This window comes from Salvelinus namaycush, chromosome 29, assembly GCF_016432855.1.
Source record: "Salvelinus namaycush isolate Seneca chromosome 29, SaNama_1.0, whole genome shotgun sequence".
Classification (NCBI taxonomy): domain Eukaryota; kingdom Metazoa; phylum Chordata; class Actinopteri; order Salmoniformes; family Salmonidae; genus Salvelinus; species Salvelinus namaycush.
Genome location: NC_052335.1, coordinates 26,354,532 through 26,378,894, shown reverse-complemented (window position 1 = coordinate 26,378,894; position 24,363 = coordinate 26,354,532).

Genomic DNA, 24,363 nt, shown 5'->3' with positions numbered 1-24,363 from the left:
TATATATATATTTTTTTAAATATATTTTCCCACAAATATGTATTAAATTATTCCCCAGAGTAAGAGTTATACTCTTCATTTCATAGCTTTCCTCTTGGTTGCACTGCTTCCAGCCCCAGGTTGAGATTTGGAGGGCTGGTCTTTATGTTAGATCTTTTATCCAATCATATTCAGCCATCATGTGTTGCCAGGGGTCTAAAATCTGCCCTCAGGCCTTCAGAATCAACAGTGCGGGCGCTTGTAGCTTATAGTGAATGGAAATTAAAATTTAGTGTCAACCAATCAGCTTTAGAGTTGGCTATTGTACGCCTGCTGGCTGGCTCCAGTGTTACACAGGAGCCAGCTAGCAGGCGTAGTGCGTGCACGTCTTTTGATTGGATTACCAATATTGAGAGGCAGGTCCTATGGAGATCTAGGAAACTGAATTTGATAAACGAATTAATTCGCATACTACTAAGCTGTTTTTTCAACCCACAATGGCGGAAGGAGGAGAAGATATCAATTTGGTCGAGGATATAATTATAACGCCATTCTCAAGACGAACTTTTCAAGAAAAGTTAGACATTGTAAGGAGAGGTCGCCCGACGCCACAAAGCCTGTCACAGGCGGGAAAGGGCTTCGTTCGCTCGCCACTTTCAAAGTTTCAACTACGAGCGCTGTCAATGGCTCACAGGCTCCTTGGCTCCGAGAAGCACTGCAAACTGTACTGCTGGGAATGCCTATTATTTGCAAGTGATCGATTTGGTGTTTGGAGCCACACTGGTTTTGCAAACTTGAGTTGTCTAACCAAGGCAGCAACGAGACACCAAAGTACGGCTGGGCACTAACAAGCAATGGTGCTTTTGAAAACTTTTGGGGACACCGGAGTGGATCTACAGCTCAAAGAACAAGCGCGCAGGGCAACGGAGCTGCACAATGAAAAGGTGAAGGGAAATATTGAAAAGACTCATTGATTGTGTCATGTTTTTGGGTAAACACTGTTTACCCAAAAATGTCAATTTGTCAATTTCAAGGTGACGCAACGCCTGGTTATACTTATATTCTGTCTAAATGTATAGTGTCTAGAGCCATGGCATCATAATGATGGTAATAAGAGGTGGATTAATTCGGGTGGGACTGTGTAGTACCTCACTGAAGGCCCAGGCCCCAGGCCCACGGCACGCCACTGACTTTCTCCGTCTTCTAGATGGTAGCGGGGTGAACAGGCCATGTCTCGGGTGGCTGAGGCCCTTGATTATCTTCTTGGCCTTCCTGTGACACCGGGTGCTGTAAATGTCCTGGAGGGCAGGCGGTGTGCCCCTATAGTGATGTGTTGGGCTGACCACCCACCCTCTGGAGAGCCCTGTAGTTGCGGACGGTGACACATTTCTTCAGCCTCCTGAGGTTGAAGAGGCGCTGGCGCTGTAGCGGTCATCAGTGATGTGCACGCCGAGGAACTGGAAGCTTTTGACCCTCTCCACTGCGGCCCGTCGATGTGGATGGGGGCGTGCTCTCTCTGCTGTCTCCTGTAGTCTACGATCAGCTCCTTTGTTTTATTGAAGTTGAGGGGGAGGTTATTGTCCTGGCACCACTCCGCCAGGGCCCTCACCTCCTCCCTGTATACTGTCTCGTCATTGTTGGAAATCAGGCCTACCACTGTTGTGTCGTCAGCAAACTTGATGATTGAGTTGGAGACCTGCATGGCCACGAAGTCATGTGTGAACAGGGAGTACATGAAGGGGCTGAGCACAGACCCCTGTGGGGATCAGCGTGGCAGAGCTGTTGTTGCCTGCCTTCACCACTTGGGGTCGTCTCATCTGGAAGTCCAGGACCTAATTGCACAGGGAGGGGTTCAGACCCAAGGCCCTGAGCTTAGTGATAAGCTTGGAGGGCACTATGGTGTTGAAGGCAGAGCTGTAGTCAATAAACAGCATTCTTACATAGTTATTTCTCTTGTCCCTGTGGGATAGGGCAGTGTGCAGTACAATAGCGGTTGCGTAGTCTGTGGATCTGTTGGGGGCGGTATACGAATTGTAGTGGGTCCAGCGTGTCAGGTAAGGTGGAGGTGATATGATCCTTAACTCGCCTTTCAAAGCACTACATGATGGCAGAAGTGAGTGCTACGGGGCAGTAGTAATTTATTTAAGTTACTTTTGCTTACTTGGGTACAGGAACAATGGTGAAATTCCTGAAGCAAGTGGGGACAACAGACTGGGATATAAAGATATTGAAAATGTCCCTAAACACTCCAACCAGCTTGTCTGCACATGCTCTGAGGCCGCGGCTTGGGATGCCGTCTGGGCTGGCAGACTTGGGAGGCTTAACACACTGAAATGACTTACTCACGTCAGTCACGGAACTACTTCTGAAGTACTTCTAAAGTACTTGATGATGAAGCCATCATCGTTAATATTCATATGCTCTATTCATTGCCCTATTCACAGAGGTATCATGCAACATGGAAATGATGACTCGTTAACAAAAGGTAACGATAAGCAAGAATCTCTCTGTAACGCTTGTCGTCTGGAGGAGAAGAAGAGGACCAAGGTGCAGCGTGGTAAGTGTTCATATCATTTAATAAAATATGCAACACTAAACAAAACAACAAACACGACAAACGCACAGTCCTGAAAGGTGACACAAACACTAAACCGGAAACAACCACCCACAAACACAGGTGGGAACAGGCTACCTAAATATGATTCTCAATCAGAGACAATGATAGACAGCTGCCTCTGATTGAGAACCATATCAGGCCAAACACACAGAAATACAACACAAGGACAACATAGAACACCAGACATAGAATGCCCACCCAAACTCACGCCCTGACCAACCAAAACAGAGACATAAAAAGGATCTCTAAGGTCAGGACGTGACAGTACCCCCCCCCCCAAAGGTGCGGACTCCGGCCGCAAAACCTGAACCTATAGGGGAGGGTCTGGGTGGGCATTTCACCGCGGTGGCGGCTCTGGTGCGGGGACCCTTACCGCCGACCCCAGACTGGGGACCCTTGCAGGAGCTGCCGGAGCCGGACCGGCGGGAGACTCCGGCAGCGCCGGAGTGACGGGCGGCTCCGGCAGCTCCTGACTGACGGGCGTCTCCGGCAGCTCAAGACAGGAGGGAGACTCCGGCTGCTCCGGAAAGGAGGGACACTCCGGCTGCTACGGAAAGGAGGGACACTCCGGCTGCTCCGGACAGGAGGGAGACTCCGGCTGCTCCGGACAGGAGGGAGACTCCGGCTGCTCCGGACAGGAGGGAGACTCCGGCTGCTCCGGACAGGAGGGAGACTCCGGAGGCTCCGTACTGGAGGGCGTCGCTGGAGGCTCCGGACTAGAGGGTGACGCTGGAGGCTCCGGACTAGAAGGCGACGCTGGAGGCTCCGGACTAACGTCCTTCGTTGGAGGCCTCATGCCATGGATCCTCACCGGAGGCTTCGTGCCCTGGATCCTCACTGGAGGCTTCGTGCCATGGATCATCACTGGAGGCTTTGTGCCATGGATCATCACTTGAGGCTTCGTGCCATTGATCATCACTGGAGGCTTCGTGCCATTGATCATCACTGGAGGCTTCTTGCCATGGATTATCACTGGAGGCTTCGTGCCATGGATCACCACTGGAGGCTTCTTGCCATGGATCATCACTGGAGGCTTCGTGCCATGGATCATCACTGGAGGCTTCGTGCCATGGATTATCACTGGAGGCTTCTTGCCATGGATCATCACTGGAGGCTCCGTGCCATTGATCATCACTGGAGGCTTCGTGCCATGGATTATCACTGGAGGCTTCTTGCCATGGATTATCACGGGAGGCTTCGTGCCATGGATTATCACTGGAGGCTTCTTGCCATGGATTGTCACTGGAGTGGAGAGACACACAAGAGGCCTGGCTCTGGGAGAAGGCACAGGACTCACCAGGCTGGGGAGACATGCAGGAGGGTTAGTGCTTAGCACAGGCATAGAACTCACCAGGCTGGGGAGACATGCAGGAGGCCTTGTCCTTGGCCGTGGCACCGGATGCACTGAACCATGGAGGCGCACTGGCGGTCTCGAGCGCAGAGCTAGCACCACTCGTCACCTTCCGGAGACACCTGAAACCCCACCTCTTTAAGGAATACCTAGGATAGGATAAAGTAATCCTTCTAACCCCCCCTCCCCCCCTTAAAAGATTTAGATGCACTATTGTAAAGTGGCTGTTCCACTGGATATCATAAGGTGAATGCACCAATTTGTAAGTCGCTCTGGATAAGAGCGTCTGCTAAATGACTTAAATGTAATGTAAATGTCCTGGCTGGATCCCCCCTGTAGCCCGGCAAGTGCGGGGAGTTGGAATAGGCCGCACTGGGCTGTGCTGTCGAACTGGAGACACTGTGCGTAGGGCTGGTGCAGTATACCCCGGGCCGAGGAGACGCACAGGAGACCAGATGCGCTGAGCCGGCATCATCCCTCCTGGCTCGATGCCCAGTCTAGCCCGGCCGATTCGAGGAGCTGCGATGTAACGCACCGGGCTATGCGTGCGCACTGGGGACACTGTGCGCTTCACCGCATAACACGGTGCCTGCCCAGTCACTCGCCACGGTAAGCACGGGAAGTTGGCTCAGGTCTCCTACCTGAGTCCGCCAATCTCCCCGTGTGCCCCCCCCAAAAAAAATCTGGGGCTGCCTCTCGTGCACTTTTCCTCGCGCCAATTCCTCATAGCGTCGCCGCTCCGCTTTTGCTGCCTCCAGCTCCTTTTTTGGACTGCGATACTCTCCCGGCTGTGCCCATGGTCCTTTGCCGTCCAAAATCTCCTCCCATGTCCAGGAGTCCATGTTCCCACGCTGCTTGGTCCTTTGTTGGTGGGTGGTTCTGTAACGGCTTTCGTTGGTGGAGAAGAAGAGGACCAAGGTGCAGCGTGGTAAGTGTTCATATCATTTAATAAAATATGCAACACTAAACAAAACAACAAACACGACAAACGCATCCTGAAAGGTGACACAAACACTAAACCGGAAACAACCACCCACGAACACAGGTGGGAACAGGCTACCTAAATATGATTCTCAATCAGAGACAATGATAGACAGCTGCCTCTGATTGAGAACCATATCAGGCCAAACACACAGAAATACAACACAAGGACAACATAGAACACCAGACATAGAATGCCCACCCAAACTCACGCCCTGACCAACCAAAACAGAGACATAAAAAGGATCTCTAAGGTCAGGACATGACACTCTGAGATTGAAGCAAATTTCACAAATCAAACAACATTAGTTTTTCTTCAAAATGACAGCTCTCTTGTAGTGCATTTCGGCTAAATATGCAGACTTTGCAGAATTTCCACAGGAATCTATTGTATACAGTATACAGTGAGGGCTATTGTCCATTGTCCTGTAAGTGCCCTATTCATTTAGACACTGTCTCCATAATAAGATTTATCTTTTTCTAATTTGAACAGGATTTCTTCTGTTTTTAACTTGTGACATAGAATGTCACAAAATGTCAAAAGTCTCTGTTATAATGTTCTATATTTTAATTGCACTGGCCTCCAGTAACTCACTAATGGCTGGGATAACATTTAAACACCTCCAGCTCTGCCACCAAGCGAATCATACTACGATCAGTGGACCAGTAAAATCACAGGTTTAATCCAGTCAATGTAGCTTCCAGATCGAGCTTCTCAATATAACCATTGACAGCTTAAGATAAGGGCCCTTTCACTCTGAGTAGCACAGTGTAAAATGACAGAGCCAACGCAATTAATTTCAATGGGGAAGGTGTGTTCTATCAAAAAGCCCTTAAAAGGCACAAATTACATACTCCTCTCTTAGCTCTGTGTGGGATGTGTGAGCCCTAACCCCTCCCTTCCTCTACCAAATCCCAGTGCGTAAACACAGGCCTCTGGGAGCAAAGGACAAGCACCTGTTACAAGAAGGAAAACAACTGGACAGGCTAATCCTATTATGGAGTTCCATTCAGTTGTCTATGACACAACAGGTCTGTCATGGCCAAACGTTAGCAGTCCCACTGGCCGCCCTGCTGTGAGGTGTAGTGGAATGATGTGATTACATGCTGATTGATTGAAGTGAACAGCTCGGAGGGACAAGGTGCCCCAGGTGGAAGGCGACTAGGGATGGACACCAGCAGGCAGGCGAGGAACCCTGGCAGGAATCCTGACTGTCTCCTTTAGAGAATCTTGTTATACAACATAAATTAAGAGTCAACATCAGACAAAGTGATGGAGCTCGACTAAGAAGACCTCTGATACCTAAAGCTGCTTATATTTAAGATCTAAATTCTAGAAGCCAAATATCTAGATTTTATTTTTTTACCAGAACCAAATCGTTCCTATTACTTAAAGGGACATTTCTAAATGTTTCAACTTCATATTCATCATCCCCAGCACTGCCCCAACATCAACATGTCAAAAAGGCACGTTTCTATATTTTGTAGTAGAAAAGAAGAGGGAGATAAGTGTTTTCAAAGACATCATTGATGTGCACCATGTGATTTTTACCAGGGCTCGAAATTAAGGCCTTCCTGTTGTCCAGGGGAGGATAAGAAATATGTCTGGGAAGGTTTAAAACAGATGCTGGGACAGTTGCTGGATAATAGGCCAGAGAAATATAAAATGCATACAACAGTTCCATACTAAAATGTTTAAACACAAAGATGAGGCTGACGAAACAGATCACAACATGTAGCTTAAAGGTTATCATCTATGAATAATTCACATTACAAGCGCAGCAGTGTGTTCACTCGTCTCGGCCATATGCGGGAATGTTCAAAAATGTTATTACGGGAGAACACCACTCTCAATCACTCACCTGATGCAAGCATTTTTTATAATGCGACAGAGATGGATATACAGCCTAACGGAGAACCTTAGAAAGAGGGAATATCTGAAAATGCAACAATAGGATTGTGACTTACTGCCTTTGGACAGTAGAAGAAGAAATGCTGGTTAACGGAATATCAGGAAATATTAACTTTTTTTCTATGGTCGGATTGTGGGCTATTAAAAGCAAGGTATGATAGGCTACGTAGAAAAACGTCCAGGTTTCAAACAATGATATGGCTGACTAGGCGTCACATACAGTATGTCATGATTTAGGTTATGGAAATGTAAAATATTTGAATATCATTCTAATGTTGGGCAAATAGGCCTAATAGAATACACATTTGACTCTCTCCCAGGCTGTCTGCCGGGTCCACCAGCCCGGAGCTGAGGTTTCATGTGCCGGGAGTTGCTGTGGTATTTGCATTGTCTGTACACTATGGCTAGCTACTATGGTGTTCTAGAGAATATGGTTGTATCTCCCTGATCTGAAATTAATGAACACTGTAATGTGAAAAACATTTCTGCCTCAAGCTGCAACACTGCCTTGGTCGGGGGTGTGCGTGAGCACATTAAGAGCTGAGTGACAGATTACATTTTTGGCACAAAAGTTTGTTTAATTTACTTGAAACGAAAGTCTACTGAAGTGAGACGTTGTCCTTATGTTCCTTGGCTATTTACATTGTTTTGATCACAAGCTAGATTGTTTTTCAATGTTTTAGTTGCAACTGCTAGGGAAGAGAAGCAACGCTGATACTAGTCAGACTCAATCTCAGACATGACTCGAGTGACTCGAGAAAATTTTTGTCTCTATTGCATCCTAAGATGCTGGGTTCTTTTACTGAAGACTCCGAAGCATTCTTATAATAAACGGAACATATTTATTTAACGTTCTCCTTAACACATTACAGTCGACTACTCTCTACAGTGTCTTCAGCCCAGCTCTCCCATACATCATTGAATTTTTACCGCCCTTGAATCTCGTAATCCAATCACTTCAATGCAAGAACGGAAACCCCATTGTCATTTGTTAATTCAAATAACTCAAACCCTGCATACAAATCCCATTAGCTATTTGCAACCATTTTAAATACACCACAGTCTCATCTAATCTCAGCAATCTACTCACAATACCCCATAATGACAAAGCAAAACTCGTTTTTTAGACATTTTTAAGTATTCAGATCCTTTGCTATGAGACTCGAAATTGAGCTCAGGTGCATCCTGTTTCCATTGATCATCCTCGAGATGTTTCTATAATTTATATTGTGTCGAGACACAGATCTGGGGAAGGGTACCAAACAAATTCTGCAGCATTGAAGGTCCCCAAGAACACAGTGGCCTCCATCATTCTCAAATGGAAGAAGTCTGGAACCACCAAGACTCTGCAAGAGCTGGCTGCCCGGCCAAACTGAGCAATCAGGCCTTTATGGTAGAGCGGCCATACGGAAGCCACTCCTCAGTAAAAGGCACATCACAGCCTGCTTGGTTTGCCAAAAGGCACCCTCAGACCCTGAGAAACAAAATTATCTGGACCGATGAAACCAAGATTGAACTCTTTGGCCTGAATGCCAAGCATCACGTCTGGAGGAAACCTGGCACCATCCCAACGGTGAGGCATGGTGGTGGCAGCATCATGCTGTGGGGATGTTTTGGGAGGCTAGTCAGAATAGAGGGAAAGATGAACGGAGCAAAGTACACAGAGATCCTTAATGAAAACCTGCTCCAGAGAGCTCAGGACCTCAGACTGGGGTGAAGGTTCACCTTCAAACAGAACAACGACCCTAAGCATACAGCCAAGACAACACAGGAGTGGCATTGGGACAATTCTCTGAATGTCCTTGAGTGGCCCAGCCAGAGCCCGGATTTGAACCCGATCGAACATCTCTGGAGACACCTGAAAATAGCTGTGCAGCAACGCTTCCCATTCAACCGGACAGAGCTTGACAGGATCTGCAGAGAAGAATGGGAGAAACTCCCCAAATACAGGTGTGCCAAGCTTGGAGCGTCATACCCAAGGAGACTTGAGGCTGTAATCGCTGCCAAAGGTGCTTCAACAAAGTACTGAGTAAAGGGTATGAAGACTTATGTAAATGTGATATTTCTGTTTTTTATTTGTAATAAATTTGCTAACATTTCAAAAAAATAGTTTTTGCTTTGTCATTATGGGGTATTGTATGTAGATTGATGAGGGATAAAAAGGTAAACTTAACAAAATATGGAAAAAGTCAAGGGGTCTGAATACTTTCTGAATGCACTGTATATTTTATACTTAAGCAATAAGGCATGAGGGGATGTGGTATATGGCCAATATACCACGGCTAAGGGCTGTTCTTACGCAAGACGCAACGCGGAGTGCCTGGACACAGCCCTTAGCCATGGTATATTGGCCATATACCACACACCCTCGTGCCTTATTGCTATTGTAACCGATGTGAAATGGCTAGCTAGTGGTGATGCGCGCTAATAGCGTTTCAATCGGTGACGTCACTTGCTCTGAGACCTTGAAGTAGTTGTTCTCCTTGCTCTGCAAGGGCCGCGGCTTTTGTGGCGCGATGGGTAACGATGCTTCGAGGGTAGCTGTTGTTGATGTGTGCAAAAGGGTCCCTGGTTCGAGCCCAGGTAGGGGCGAGGAGAGGGACGGAAGCTATACTGTTACACTATTATAAACTGGTTACGACGTAATTAGAGCAGTAAAAATACATGTTTTTTTGTCATAGCCATGGGATATCAGACTGTATACCATGGGTGTCACCCAATCAGCATTCAGGGCTCGAACCACCCAGTTTAAATGTGGTTAGCATGTTCAATTAATAAATCATGTAATGGATGTTTCTCTGTTTTCATTAAGATGCAAAAAGTTTTTTTCTTAACAATTTAAGTTTATGTAATAAACTGTCTGTATCTGTCTCAGAAATATACCAATTACTTTAAAAGCACTGCAAATTACCTACACCCATGTTGGCATATCAGAACTTTTTTTTAAAAGTATTTCATTTTGGGATTATTCAAGTTCAGTTTGGGACCGTTGAAATTGTTCCTCGGAACAGTGAGGAAAAAAGTTAGTCGCAAGCAGTGATTTTAACCAATTATGAGTAGGCAATTAGTAAGCCATGCCTTCTCATAATTGGTTAAAATCGGCGCTCCACCAACGTTCCGTCAAAAAACAAATATCTAAAGTATATAATGTATCAGATACAGGATAAAAAATACTTGGTTGATGATGTCATTGGAAACACTTATCTTCCTCTATCTTTTTTAGTTCAAAACAGAAATGTGCCATTTTCACATAATGTTAATTTTGGGGTGGTGCTGGAGATGATGAATATGAAGTTGAACATTTTTGTAATGAGATCAGTAGAGGATGCAAGAAAGACAAAAATCTGTATGTATGCATAATCATTGTCATGGATGATCAGGGCAGAGTTGTCTGTCCTCTGTTGGGTTTGCCCCCTGTTAACCCCACCATTATGAGTTAGCATCTCATCAGTGTCTACACAGCCTTGGGCTAACCATGTTGCCTGAGGGCTTTGCCAAGAAGCAAACTTCAATGCTGTTACAGAGGCTGCTTTACAATCATATGATTGGTTGAGCATTTCCTTAAGATTTAGAGTCATATTCTGAATGAATAAGCATTATACTTGTTTCTTAATGGGATAATCATAAAGGGATTTATAAGGATTTGTTGGAGTAAGGGTACATAGGCCTATCATTGGTAGATTGGTAGAGTACAAATCCTTATCATCAGTCTGAAAGCAAGAGCTCCTCCAGGAGCTTAGAGCAACACCCTACAGATTATACTCTAACACAGGGTTTCCCAAACTCAGTCCTCAGGACCGCAAGTGGTGCACGTTTTGGTTTTTTCCTCTAGCACTACATCACTGATTCAAATAATTAACTAATCATCAAGCTTTGATCATTTGAGTCTGATGTGTAGTGTTAATGCAAAAAACTAAATGTGCACCCCTTTGGGTCCTGAGGACCGATTTTGGGAAACCCTGTGTTACAGTATACTGAAGGGTGTTGCTCTAATCTCCTGGAGGAGCTCTTGCATATGATTTTAAAGCAGCCTCTGTAACAGAATTGAAGTTTGCTGTAACATTACGTTTACATTGCAAATCCAACATCAGGTACTGTAGCTCAGAGGAAATACTCCGCTTGCCCTTGAAGAACAGGGGAGCAAATCATTCGGGTATGGTCTGTGGTGTTCTATTGGTTCAAGTTTAACTTGAACAAACTAAATTGAACTTGTGTTAATCCTCTCAAGGCACTTTCAGTACTGCCTCGGGATTACTGACCTCTGGGGCGGCAGGTAGCCTAGTGGTTAGAGCGTTGGGCCAATAACCGAAAGGTTGTTGAATCGAATCCCTGAGCTGACATGGTACACATCTGTTATTCTGCCCCTGAACAAGGCAGTTAACCCACTGTTCCCTGGTAGGTCATCATTGAAAATAAGAATTTGTTCTTAACTGGATTTCCTAGTTAAATAAAGGTTTTTAAAAAATATATTAAATGACTGTCTGTGGGTTTTGCAGACACAGATCTGACACCCTTAGTATCTAAAAACTTGATCTTGTTCCAAAATTTAGGCTTTCCTTTGAACATCTCAGCATGCCAGTGTGTGTGTGTAAATTTACTCATTACCATCCCAGCAAAGAGGTACAGTACATTGCCAAAGGTATGTGGACACCTGCTTGTCGAACATCTCATTCCAAAATCATGGGCATTCATATGGAGTTGGTCCACCCTTTGCTGCTTTAACAGCCTCCACTCTTCTGAGAAGGCTTTCCACTAGATGTTGGAACATTGATGAGGGAACTTGCTTTCATTCAGCCACGAGCATAAGTAAGATCCTCCACCAAACTTTACAGTTGGCATTATGTATTCAGTCAGGTAGCGTTCTCCTGGCATCCGCCAAACCCAGATTCGTCCGTCGGACTGCCAGTGCTTTACACCACTCCAGCCGACGCGTGGCATTGTGCACGGTGAATCTTAGGCTTGTGTGCAGCTGCTCTGCCATGGAAACCCATTTCATGAAGCTCCCAACGAACAGTTATTGTGCTGCCTCTTGTGCAGAGGCAGTTTGGAACTCGGTAGTGAGTGTTGCAACCGAGGACAGATGATTTTTACTCATTACGTTTTTTTTTTTCTAGTTTTTTTTTTCACCTTTATTTAACCAGGTAAGCTAGTTGAGAACAAGTTCTCATTTAAACTGCGACCTGGCCAAGATAAAGCAAAGCAGTGCGACAGAAACAACAACACAGAGTTACATGGAATAAACAAGCGTACAGTCAACACAATAGAAGAAAAAAAAGAAAGTCTATATACAGTGTGTGCAAATGGCATGAGGAGGTATGGCAATAAATAGGCCATAGTAGCAAAGTAATTACAATTTAGCAGATTAACACTGGAGTGATAGATGGGCAGATGGTGAGCAAATGGTGTGTAAGTAGTGATAATGGTGTGCAAAAGAGTAGCAAAGTAAATAAAAACAATATGGGGATGAGGTAGGTAGATTGGGTGGGCTATTTACAGATGGACTATGTACAGCTGTAGCGATCGGTTAGCTGCCCAGATAGCTGATGTTTAAAGTTAGTGAGGGAAATGTAAGTCTCCAGCTTCAGCGATTTTTGCAATTCGTTCCAGTCACTGGCAGCAGAGAACTGGAAGGAAAGGCGGCCAAAGGAGGTGTTGGCTTTGGGGATGACCAGTGAGATATACCTGCTGGAGCGCGTGCTACGGGTGGGTGTTGTTATCGTGACCAGTGAACTAAGATAAGGCGGAGCATTACCTAGCATAGACTTGTAGATGACCTGGAGCCAGTGGGTCTGGCAACGAATATGTAGCGAGGGCCAGCCGACTAGAGCATACAGGTCGCAGTGGTGGGTGGTATAAGGCGCTTTGGTAACAAAACGGATGGCACTGTGATAGACTGCATCCAATTTGCTGAGTAGAGTATTGGAAGCTATTTTGTAGATGACATCGCCGAAGTCGAGGATCGGTAGGATAGTCCGTTTTACTAGGGTAAGTTTGGCGGCGTGAGTGAAGGAGGCTTTGTTGCGAAATAGGAAGCAGATTCTAGATTTGATTTTGGATTGGAGATGTTTGATATGAGTCTGGAAGGTTTCAGCACTCTGTGGTCCATTCTGTGAGCTTGTGTGGCCTACCACTTCACGGCTGAGCCGTTGTTGCTCCTAGACGTTTCCACTTCATAATAACATCCCTTACAGTTGACCGGGGCAGGGCAAAAATTTGACGAACTGACTTATTGGAAAGCTGACATCCTATGACGGTGCCACGTTGAAAGTCACTGAGCTCTTCAGTAAGGCCATACTACTGACAATGTTTGTCTATGGAGATTGCATGACGGTGTGATTAATTTTATATGCCTGTCAGCAACGGGTCCACTCATTTGAAGGGGTGTCCACATACTTTTGTATATATAGTGTATTTCTGAAGGCCTCAGAATCTTTTTTCAGTATGATTTTTTGAAAATGACTATACTTCAAGAGGAAGCACAATGCTCATATTCACCCAAACGATTTCAGTCAGACATCCTACCACCTCTGTCCAAAAATAAATGTAAACTTTCTCTAGTAGTGCTGTTAGCTTCTCTCTCACTACCCTGTTATAATGGACCCACTGACTCTCTGAAGACTTACTCCCCTCTGCAGCTTAGCACGGTCGTCGCTAGTTACCACAGCCACAAAGTCCTAAACCCCACACATTTCTACAATTTATCTTCTTAAAATGTGATTTTAAACCTTAACCCTAACTTTAACCACACTGCTAACCTTATGCATAACCCTAACCTTAAATTAAGGCCAAAAAGCAACAACAACTAATTTTTACAATATAGACCATTTTTACGATATAGCCAATTTTGACTTTGTGGCTTTGCTATCTAGTGGAAATCGCTTAACACTGAGAAGATCACCCCGGCTGCAGAGGCAATGGTATATATAGTTGGTGTTATATACTGTAATAGTGAATAGGGGCAAAGCTACAATAAGTGATTCATGATTGCATACTGTTTCTAATCAAATGCAGATGGCAAAATGAAACTCTTGGTATCGTCCCATTCAGCCCTGTCACTCTACTGTTTCATCATGTGATTTCACAGTATGTCACAGTAACGGCTGGCATTAGAGTATTTAACGGGTTTGAGGGGTATGAGTGTCATTGTCCACACCTGATGACACATCGCACAGCACACATCAACGAGCTGCTATATTTCTCACAGCAGAAACACCATGGAGAGAAACCAGATGTCCCCTGGCTGTCGGTGCTGTACCTCTCCCTTCACCTGGGTTGATGAAATGCTTCAGATCAGATATATAGTGTCAACGCAGCAATGCTGCAGTTTATATAGTGCATGACCTCAGGCAGTTTATCATTAGAAATGAACACTATGGGCAGGAGAAACGAAGGCCATTTGTCTAGCACTGTCAGCAAGATATGGTTCATCCTAAGTACATCTATATATTACAGAGGGAAATACCACTGCCAGACAGATAATGACTGTGTTTGGGAGATGCTACTGCAGCTGGACAGACAGATAATGACTCTGTTTGTGAGATGCCACTGCAACTGGACAGACAGATAATGACTGTGTTTGGGAGATGCCACTGCAGCTGGACAGACAGATAATGACTGTGTTTGGGAGATACCACTGCAGCTGGACAGACAGATAATGACTGTGTTTGGGAGATGCCACTGCAACTGGACAGACAGATAATGACTGTGTTTGGGAGATGCCACTGCAGCTGGACAGACAGATAATGACTGTGTTTGGGAGATACCACTGCAGCTGAACAGACAGATAATGACTGTGTTTGGGAGATGCCACTGCAACTGGACAGACAGATAATGACTGTGTTTGGGAGATACCACTGCAGCTGGACAGACAGATAATGACTGTGTTTGTGAGATGCCACTGCAACTGGACAGACAGATAATGACTGTGTTTGGGAGATGCCACTGCAACTGGACAGACAGATAATGACTGTGTTTGGGAGATGCCACTGCAACAGATAATGACTGTGTTTGGAAGATGCCACTGCATCTGGACAGACAGATAATGACTGTGTTTGAGAGATGCCACTGCAACTGGACAGACAGATAATGACTGTGTTTGGGAGATGCCACTGCAACAGATAATGACTGTGTTTGAGAGATGCCACTGCATCTGGACAGACAGATAATGACTGTGTTTGAGAGATGCCACTGCAACTGGACAGACAGATAATGACTGTGTTTGGGAGATGCCACTGCAACAGATAATGACTGTGTTTGAGAGATGCCACTGCAACTGGACAGACAGATAATGACTGTTTAAGAGATGCCACTGCAACTGATTTGACATAGCCTATAGTATGGTTACTTAGTATAATACATATATAAGAATATTAATTTTACAGATTGATACAGTATACAAAGAAACGTTTTGACAACATTTGACATATACATTTAAAGTATTTAAGCATAAGTTTCAGTCTAGGTATTAAAACTGCTTCATGATGATTGACAATGGTAACTGAGTGTAAACTATTCCAGCATCCTTAATCTGTCTCCAGGCCCTGCTGTTATCGATCGAAGCATCCAGACAGACACCCTGCTGGGCTTCGTAATAACCACCTCTCCTCAACAACAACTTAGCCTCAAAATACAACCTAAAATATATGCTATTTTGGAGGCTCAATTTGGCATTTTGCTTTTATTTTGATCATTTTATTTATTCTGTCAGAAGAAAGGATGAGGATTAGAGGAAACATGGAATGCGTTTAATGATGTGGGGGATGTTCTGTTTGATAACGCGCTGAAGGCGATGTAGTTTTGTCAGAGGTGCTAAAGCCTGGCCTGAATCAACGAACCAAACCACAACCATTTCAGTAGAAATCACTCTCATTTCTTTACCTTTTGAAGTTCTTCAGCACAAGAGCACCTCACTCTGAGGACCCAAGTTCTCTCATCTTAATCCAGAAACATTTAGGCAAGCAAAATTCTGTCCTAAAAATGTTAGGAGAAATGTTCTGTACAACAGACACAGTATTCTGCACAGGACAGTATTTGCAAGGCCCACCTGTAGTTACATTAGCGAGTTAGTACTGCTACTTAAAGGGAAATTTCGCCGCTGCTCTTTCACTGTATATGTCCACTAATATGTTATTAACATATAATATGTGTCATAATAATCAAGAATTTCCTCGATTTCGCAAATAGGAGCATTTCTGCATCTCACTGGTAGAAATGGGACATCTACATTTCGTTGGTGTAAGCAAACCACAATTTCCACAATTCATAGCGAATTCAGGGCTTGGTACCACCCCTGTCGAAGTCAATCCGTTTGAGAATGGGTGTCAACAGGTAGCTAATTGTCACGATCGTCATAATAAGCGGACCAAGGCGCAGCGGGATATGAGGACATCTTCTTTTATTAGAGATGACGAAACACGAAACGAACACTTTTACAAAACAAAACAACAAACGACCGTGAAGCTACAAACGTTAGTGCACACACAAGCTACAAACGTTCAACATAGACAATTACCCACAAACACCTAAAGCCTATGGCTGCCTTAAATATGGCTCCCAATCAGAGACAACAATAAACAGCTGTCTCTGATTGAGAACCAAATCAGGCAACCATAGACTTTCCTAAACACCTACACTGAACACAAACCCATACATACTACAAAACCCCCTAAACAATACACACACCCTAAACTAGACAAAAACACACAAACATCCCATGTCACACCCTGACCTAACTAAACTAATAAAGAAAATCAATATAACAAAGGCCAGAGTGTGACACTAATGTTACTCACTGGACCATCCAGTCGTTTATAGAACATCATCTTGCGAATAACTATTTATTTTTATTTTTGCGTGGACAACTCAGTACCTGGATGTGCAAACTACAAGCAAGCACAGGCTGCTGGGGTATCTTTTCATCAGTTACCTTACTAAGAAGACGGGCAGATGTAATGTAACTTACTTAGCTAACTAGCTAGAAAACTACATTTGTTTATCTAAACCAAAATCTAGCTAGTTAGCTTTCATAATACACTGGCTAGACATTAAAAAGGAAATCAATGTAATTAGCCAGCTGCTATCTGGTGATTTGATTTGTAACTTTACAAGCTAACTTTAGCTACCTTAGGTTACGTTAGCTACAGCCTACCTGACCGTATCAAACTGTTAGCTAGCTACATTAACTAACTACCGCAGAGGCTAACATGACTGGCCTATGCATTGTATTTACAAAGTCTGATCCCATCAACATCTGCAGCGGCATCAACACCAAACTCAGCACCAGGAACTAGTATCAGTCACATTGGCTAAATCTTTCCATGAATCCATGATGAGAAAAAATGCTGGAGCTAGGTATAAACATGGTCCGTGTTTTGTTGGGTTGTGCCGTGGCGGAGATCTTTGTGGGCTATACTCGGCCTTGTCTCAGGATGGTAAGTTGGTGGTTGACGATATCCCTCTAGTGGTGTGGGGGCTGTGCTTTGGCAAAGTGGGTGGGGTTATATCCTGCCTAGTTGGCCCTGTCCGAGGGTATCATCGGATGGGGCCACAGTGTCTCCTGACCCCTCCTGTCTCAGCCTCCAGTATTTATGCTGCAGTAGTTTGTGTCGGGGGGCTAGGGTCAGTCTGTTATATCTGGAGTACTTCTCCTGTCTTATCCGGTGTCCTGTGTGAATTTAAGTATGCTCTCTCTAATTCTCTCTCTCTCGGAGGACCTGAGCCCTAGGACCATGCCTCAGGACTACCTGGCATGATGACTCCTTGCTGTCCCCAGTCCACCTGGCCGTGCTGCTGCTCCAGTTTCAACTGTTCTGCCTGCAGCTATGGAACCCTGACCTGTTCACCGGACGCGCTACCTCCCAGACCTGCTGTTTTCAACTCTCTAGAGACAGCAGGAGCGGTAGAGATACTCTCAATGATCGGCTATGAAAAGCCAACTGACATTTACTCCTGAGGTTCTGACTTGTTGCATCTTCGACAACTACTGTGATTATTATTATTTGACCATGCTGGTCATTTATGAACATTTGAACATCTTGGCCATGTTCTGTTATAACCTCTTTGGGCTGCAGGGGCAGTATTGAGTAGCCTGGATAAAAGGTGCCCATTTCAAACGGCCTCGTACTCAATTCTTGCTCGTACAATATGCATATTATTATTACTATTGGATAGAAACACTCTCTAGTTTCTAAAACCGTTTGAATTATATCTGTGAGTAAAACAGAACTCATTTTGCAGCAAACTTCCTGACAGGAAGTGGAAAGTCTGAAATCGATGCTCTGTTCTAGGGCCTGCCTATAAATGTGCTTGATATTTATTAGTATACATGCACTTCATACGCCTTCCACTAGATGTCAACAGGCAGTGAGAGAAGAAATGGAGTGTATAACATGATCTGAGGTCGAATAAAAGCTCTTGGCATGACGTGACCCCAATTTCCTGTTTTCTGGAACGCGCGAGAAGTGACCTGGTATTGCCTTCTGTAAAGCTGTCGTTATAGACTACTAATATCTCCGGCTTTGATTTTATTTGATACATGTGACAATATCATCGTAAAGTATGTTTTTTCAATATAGTTTTATTAGATTATTGACATTTTTTCGGGACGTTAGGCGTGTTGCTTTGTCTGCGTATGTTCAGGAAGGAGAGCTTCGCGCCACTTTGCTAGCTTTCCGTGCTAATTGACTGGAGAAGAGGACATTCTAAATCCAAACAACGATTGTTCTGGACAAAGGACCCCTTGTACAACATTCTGATGGAAGATCATCAAAAGTAGGACCCATTTTATGATGCTATTTCATATATCTGTCGAACATGTGAACTAGTAGTTTGCGCCCAGATTTTGGGCACGCTCTCGCCATAACGTAAACTGCATGTCGTAATGAAGTTATTTTTAGAATTCTAACACGGCGATTGCATTAAGAACTAGTGTATCTGTCATTTCCTATACAACATGTATTTTTTAGTAATGTTTATGAATAGTTATTTGGTCAGAATATGTGAGTGTCAGAAAAATATCCGGACGTTGTGGGAAAAAGATGCTACGTTAGCACAATGTATAACCACTGATTTCAGCTCTAAATATGCACATTTTCGAACAAAACATAAGTGTATGTATAACCTGATGTTATAGGACTGTCATCTGATGAAGCTTATCAAGGTTAGTCAAAAATTATATATCTTTTGCTGGTTTGTTACGATCGCTAACTTTTGCTGCTGGTAAATGGCTTGTGTTTCTGGCTATTGTGGTAAGCTAATATAATGCTATATTGTGTTTTCGCTGTAAAACACTTAAGAAATCGGAAATATTGGCTGGAATCACAAGATGCCTGTCTTTCATTTGCTGTACACCATGTATTTTTCAGAAATGTTTTATGATGAGTATTTAGGTATTTGACGTTGGTGTCTGTAATTACTCTGGCTGCTTCGGTGCTATTTCTGACGGTAGCTGTGATGGTAGCTGCAATGTAAAACTGATTTATAGCTCAAATATGCACATTTTTCGAACAAAACATAGATTTATTGAATAACATGTTATAAGACTGTCATCTAATGAAGTTTTTTCTTGGTTAGTTTGGTTGGTTCTTGGTTAGTTAGGTTGGTTTTGTGCATGCTACCTGTGCTGTGAAAAATGTCTGTCCTTTTTTGTATTTGGTGGTGAGCTAACATAAATATACGTGCTGTTTTCGCTGTAAAACATTTAAAAAATCGGACATGTTGGCTGGATTCACAAGATGTTTATCTTTCATTTGCTGTATTGGACTTGTTAATGTGTGAAAGTTAAATATTTCTAAAAAATATATTTTGAATTTCGCGCCCTGCACTTGAAGTGGCTGTTGTCATATTCTGCCCGGCTTCGGGCTTGCAGCCCAAAGAAGTGGTTCTGACTTGTTGCATCTTCGACAACTACTGTGATTATTATTATTTGACCATGCTGGTCATTTATGAACATTTGAACATCTTGGCCATGTTCTGTTATAATCTCCACCCAGCACAGCCAGAAGAGGACTGGCCACCCCTCATAGCCTGGTTCCTCTCTAGGTTTCTTCCTAGGTTTTGGCCTTTCTAGGGAGTTTTTCCTAGCCACCGTGCTTCTACACCTGCATTGCTTGCTGTTTGGGGTTTTAGGCTGGGTTTCTGTACAGCACTTTGAGATATCAGCTGATGTAAGAAGGGCTATATAAATACATGTGATTTGATTTGTTGCCTTATCTTACCTCATTTGCACTCACTGTATATAGACTTTTTGTTTTCTTTTTTTCTACTGTATTATTGACTGTATGTGTGTTTATTCCATGTGTAACTCTGTGTTGTTGTATGTGTTGAACTGCTTTGCTTTATCTTGGCCAGGTCGCAGTTGCAAATGAAAACTTGTTCTCAACTAGCCTACCTGGTTAAATAAAGGTGAAATAAATAAAAAATGTTGGTGTGTTTATAAGTAGGCTACAATTTCTACTGTAGTTCTCTGAATTATGGAGGCTTAGTTGATTGTTTATGCAAAGCTTGAAGTCTAAATTGGATTAAAGCTGAGTTCTTAGTAAGGAGGGGATGGTGTGGATGACTGACTGGTGTCTGTTGGGGATGGGTATTGTGTGGGTGAAGGTTAGTCAACATGGTCTATTGACACAAGGGGGATGGGTGTAAAGTACCTTGTTTGAGTGTGTATCGATGGGGACAAAGTAGTAAAATGTTGGCTAATCACTGACTACTGTGTGTCCTACAGACTACTCCTGCTGCTGACCTTGACACCAGCTTTAGTAGTGCAGATCCTGTAGACCCATTGGAAGAAAGTTTTCAGCCGGGAACTAGCTCAAGCTCAACATCATCTGACTGGGAAGAGGAAAAGACTGCACTGAGCTGCTGTCATGGAGCTCATGAAGTTCTGCCAGACCAGCTGCCATTGCCTAAGCTCTTCTTGGAAAGAGGAATCATCAGAAGCAGCCATTGTAATTATTTATCTAGCCATCTCAGACAGACAGTGCAGGGTAATATAGCTCCCTGTGAACCTGTAGAAACTAGTACCCCGTTTCGAAAAGCCTGCGTTCAAGAGTCGGAACAAGGAAGTAGGGCTCCCGTCAGGCTGTACAAAGCCAGGGAAAATTAGTAAACCTAGATAACTTGCAATGTCGTGGCAGACAGGAACATCGTTGAGACAAGTCCAATGGCTATATTGAACAAGGACAACCATATCTACTCGCTGCTAGTGTGATCGTGCAATCGGCAAAACATAAATGTGTCACGCCCTGACCATAGTTTGCTTTGTATGTTTATATGTTTTGTTTGGTCAGGGTGTGATCTGAGTGGGCATTCTATGTTGTATGTCTAGTTTGTCTGTTTCTGTGTTTGGCCTGATATGGTTCTCAATCAGAGGCAGGTGTTAGTCGTTGTCTCTGATTGGGAACCATATTTAGGTAGCCTGTTTTGTCATTGTGGGTTGTGGGTGATTGTCTATGTGTAGTGTTTGTGTCAGCACGATTGTTCATTAGCTTCACGGCTGTCACTTTGTTGTTTTGTAGTGTTCAGTTTTTCCATTAAAATGACGAACACTTACCACGCTGCGTATTGGTCCTCCGATCCTTCTCGCTTCTCCTCGTCAGATGAGGAGGACGAAGACAGCCATGACAAAATGCTGCAATAATTGCTGCAAAACATGACTCAATTCATTTTTAGATCAGACGGCAGGCTCAATCAACCAATGACGTTGGTTGAACTCTCCCGGCTTGAAAATAAAAAAAAATAGCGCTATGGTGCACCTCTCATCACTCATAATTATGTAGGGAGACTGGAAAAACACCCCAAATAGTGTCTAGCGCTGAAGTTTTTTAAAGAATGAGTAATTCCCACACACTGTTTCCCATTCTGCCTAAAAGACTTCATTGTATGTACTTGAATACAGAGTGCTGGACCGGAGAGGACTGTATTACATAGGGGGGTGAATATGGATAAACTAATTTCAACAAGCCTTTCTTTCATCAACAAACCCAATGCAAATCATCTGACATTTTATACACGTAGTAGTCTTGTCTTTATCAATGGGTTAAATGCAAAAAATAACTTGAATACGGACGTACTAATTACACCAATAGCAAATATGACATGCTAATCAAACTAATTGAATTGAGCATATACAGTGTCATTCCTAACGACACAATAGGGATTGATGTGCCTGTGGGTCTGAATACTTGTGTAATAGGCACAGTGGTTAACTGTAACTTAGACTTAACTTACCATGAAAGACCTGATCCTGATCCTTCGGATGGCTGACCTTATGATGGAATATTTTACTGACTCAACATCAAAAGGTATTACTAGGTCAGAGTCTCTGGAATTAGATTGATTTAAGAAGGTAGGCATACTGCCGAGAATGTTCAATACATGAGTACAAGGAGTCTCCTTCAAATTCTTGATGGATGTAAGTATTTTTTTCCCAAACACAACACTGAATTGTATGTGTGTGAATGTGTTCTTCTGGGTAGTTTCTAGTCAACATGGTGGGCGGAGGTGGTTGCACGCTATCTTTCACAGTCATGCTGACAGATGTGAGTACAGTCCTATGTGACCCAGATCAGCTCAACACTGTCTGTCTGCAGGATGGGAGCACTGGCCTATGTCCCTGTCAATATTACTACTCAGAGTCAGAGACACACACAGGCCAGCCTGAATACATACACTGGGAGATGGTCGGTCCTCATAATGATTACACTGCTGCAGTATGTGGAGTGAGTGACAGAGCCACAGCTATCATAGCAGATATTAGAGCAATATGCTAGAATTGAAGTGTGTCAGTATTCTAATGGGATATGGAAATTGGGTGATTTGATTGATAGATGTATTAGCACAATTATTGTGTAAACAGCTAGCTAGGGTTGAGCCATAAAAGAGTGTCAATGTAGAAAATGTGAAAATGAAGGGGAAAATCATAACACTGTCTAATCTCACTCCACTTCAGTTTTCCATTATCAATGCCAAAGATAGCTTAGTTGAGAATAATAACAATCTTTTTGCCAAGTTTTATTTCTCTGAACAGAGGTGCCAAAAAACATCTAAAATGATCTTCAATAAAGTGAATCATCAAAAGATCAGCGCTGTTTTCAAGAGTTGCAAACCGTTGGTGGCTCATTTCTGGGAAGAAACTGAATGGGATGAGTCAAAAATAAATGTGTCCTCTGTCAATTTATTCAATGCCAGTTTCATTATAGACTGGTGGGGAAAGGCAGGGCTATATGGGAATATGGATGATAACCCCTTAACTCAGAAAATAAGAAAGAAAATGTCTAGGTTAAGCCCATAGAATAAGTGTTAAAATTCCCTCTTTGGTACAGATGCTATCGATCCTAGTTTAGTTTAGAGTTTATTAGTGCACAGGGTCACATATGTAATTGCAGGGTACAGTGCAATTTTTAAGCTCCAACAGTGCAGGTCAAGAAAAGTGTATGTGCCGCATCTCAGTGATGGAAGCGTGGCTTGAGGTCCCTGATGAACGTCTTGGCCTTCCTGCAACACCTGGTGTTGTAGGTATCCTGGAGGGCAGGCAGTGTGCGCCCAATGGTGCGTTCGGCTGAGCGTACCACCCTCTGTAGCACCTTTACGGTCAGCGGCGGTGTAGTTGCCGTACCAGGCTGTGATGCAGCCTGACAGAATGCTCTCGATTGTGCTCCTGTAAAAAACTGTGAGGGCCCTCGGGGACAGGCCACGTTTTTTCAGCCTCCTGAAGTTGAAGAGTCGCTGTCGTGCCTTCACCACAGTGTCTGTGTGGTTTGACCATTTCAGCTCCTCTGAGATGTGTACGCCAAGGAAATGTACGTTTTTGACCATCTCTACGGCGGCCCTGTTGAGGAAGATGGGGGCATGCCCAGCCTGGTTCCTCCTGAAGCCCACAATTAGCTCCTTTGTTTTGCTGATTTAGGGGGACAGGTTGTTTACCTGGCACCACGCCGTCAAGAGTGCCTACCTCCTCTCTCTAGGCCGAACTTAATGATGGAGTTGGAACTGTATGAGGCCACGCAGTCATGGGAATACAGGAGGGGATTGAGGAGGCACCCGTGTGGGCCCCACGTGTTGAGGATCAGTGTGAAGGAGGGGATATTGCCTACCTTCACGACCTGGAGGCAGCCCGTCAGGGAATCCAGGACCCAGCTGCATAGGGAGGAGTTCAGTCCCAGGGCCATGAGCTTTGTGGTGAGCTTAGAGGGCACTATGATATTGAAGGCAGAGCTGTAGTCACTGACCAGCATCCTCACATATGCATTCCTTTTGTGCAGGTGGGTATTTTATTTATTTAACCAGGCAAGTCAGTTAAGAACAAATTCTTATTTACAATGACGGCCTAACCCAGCCAAACCTGGGCCAATTGTGCACGGCCATATGGGGACTCCAAATCACGGCCGGATGTGATACAGACTGGATTTGAAGCAGGGGCTGTAGTGACACCTCTTGCATTGAGATGCAGTGCCTTAGACCGCTGCACCACTCGGGAGACCTCGGCAGCCCTGGGTAAGGGCAGTGTGTAGTACAATGGCGATTGGG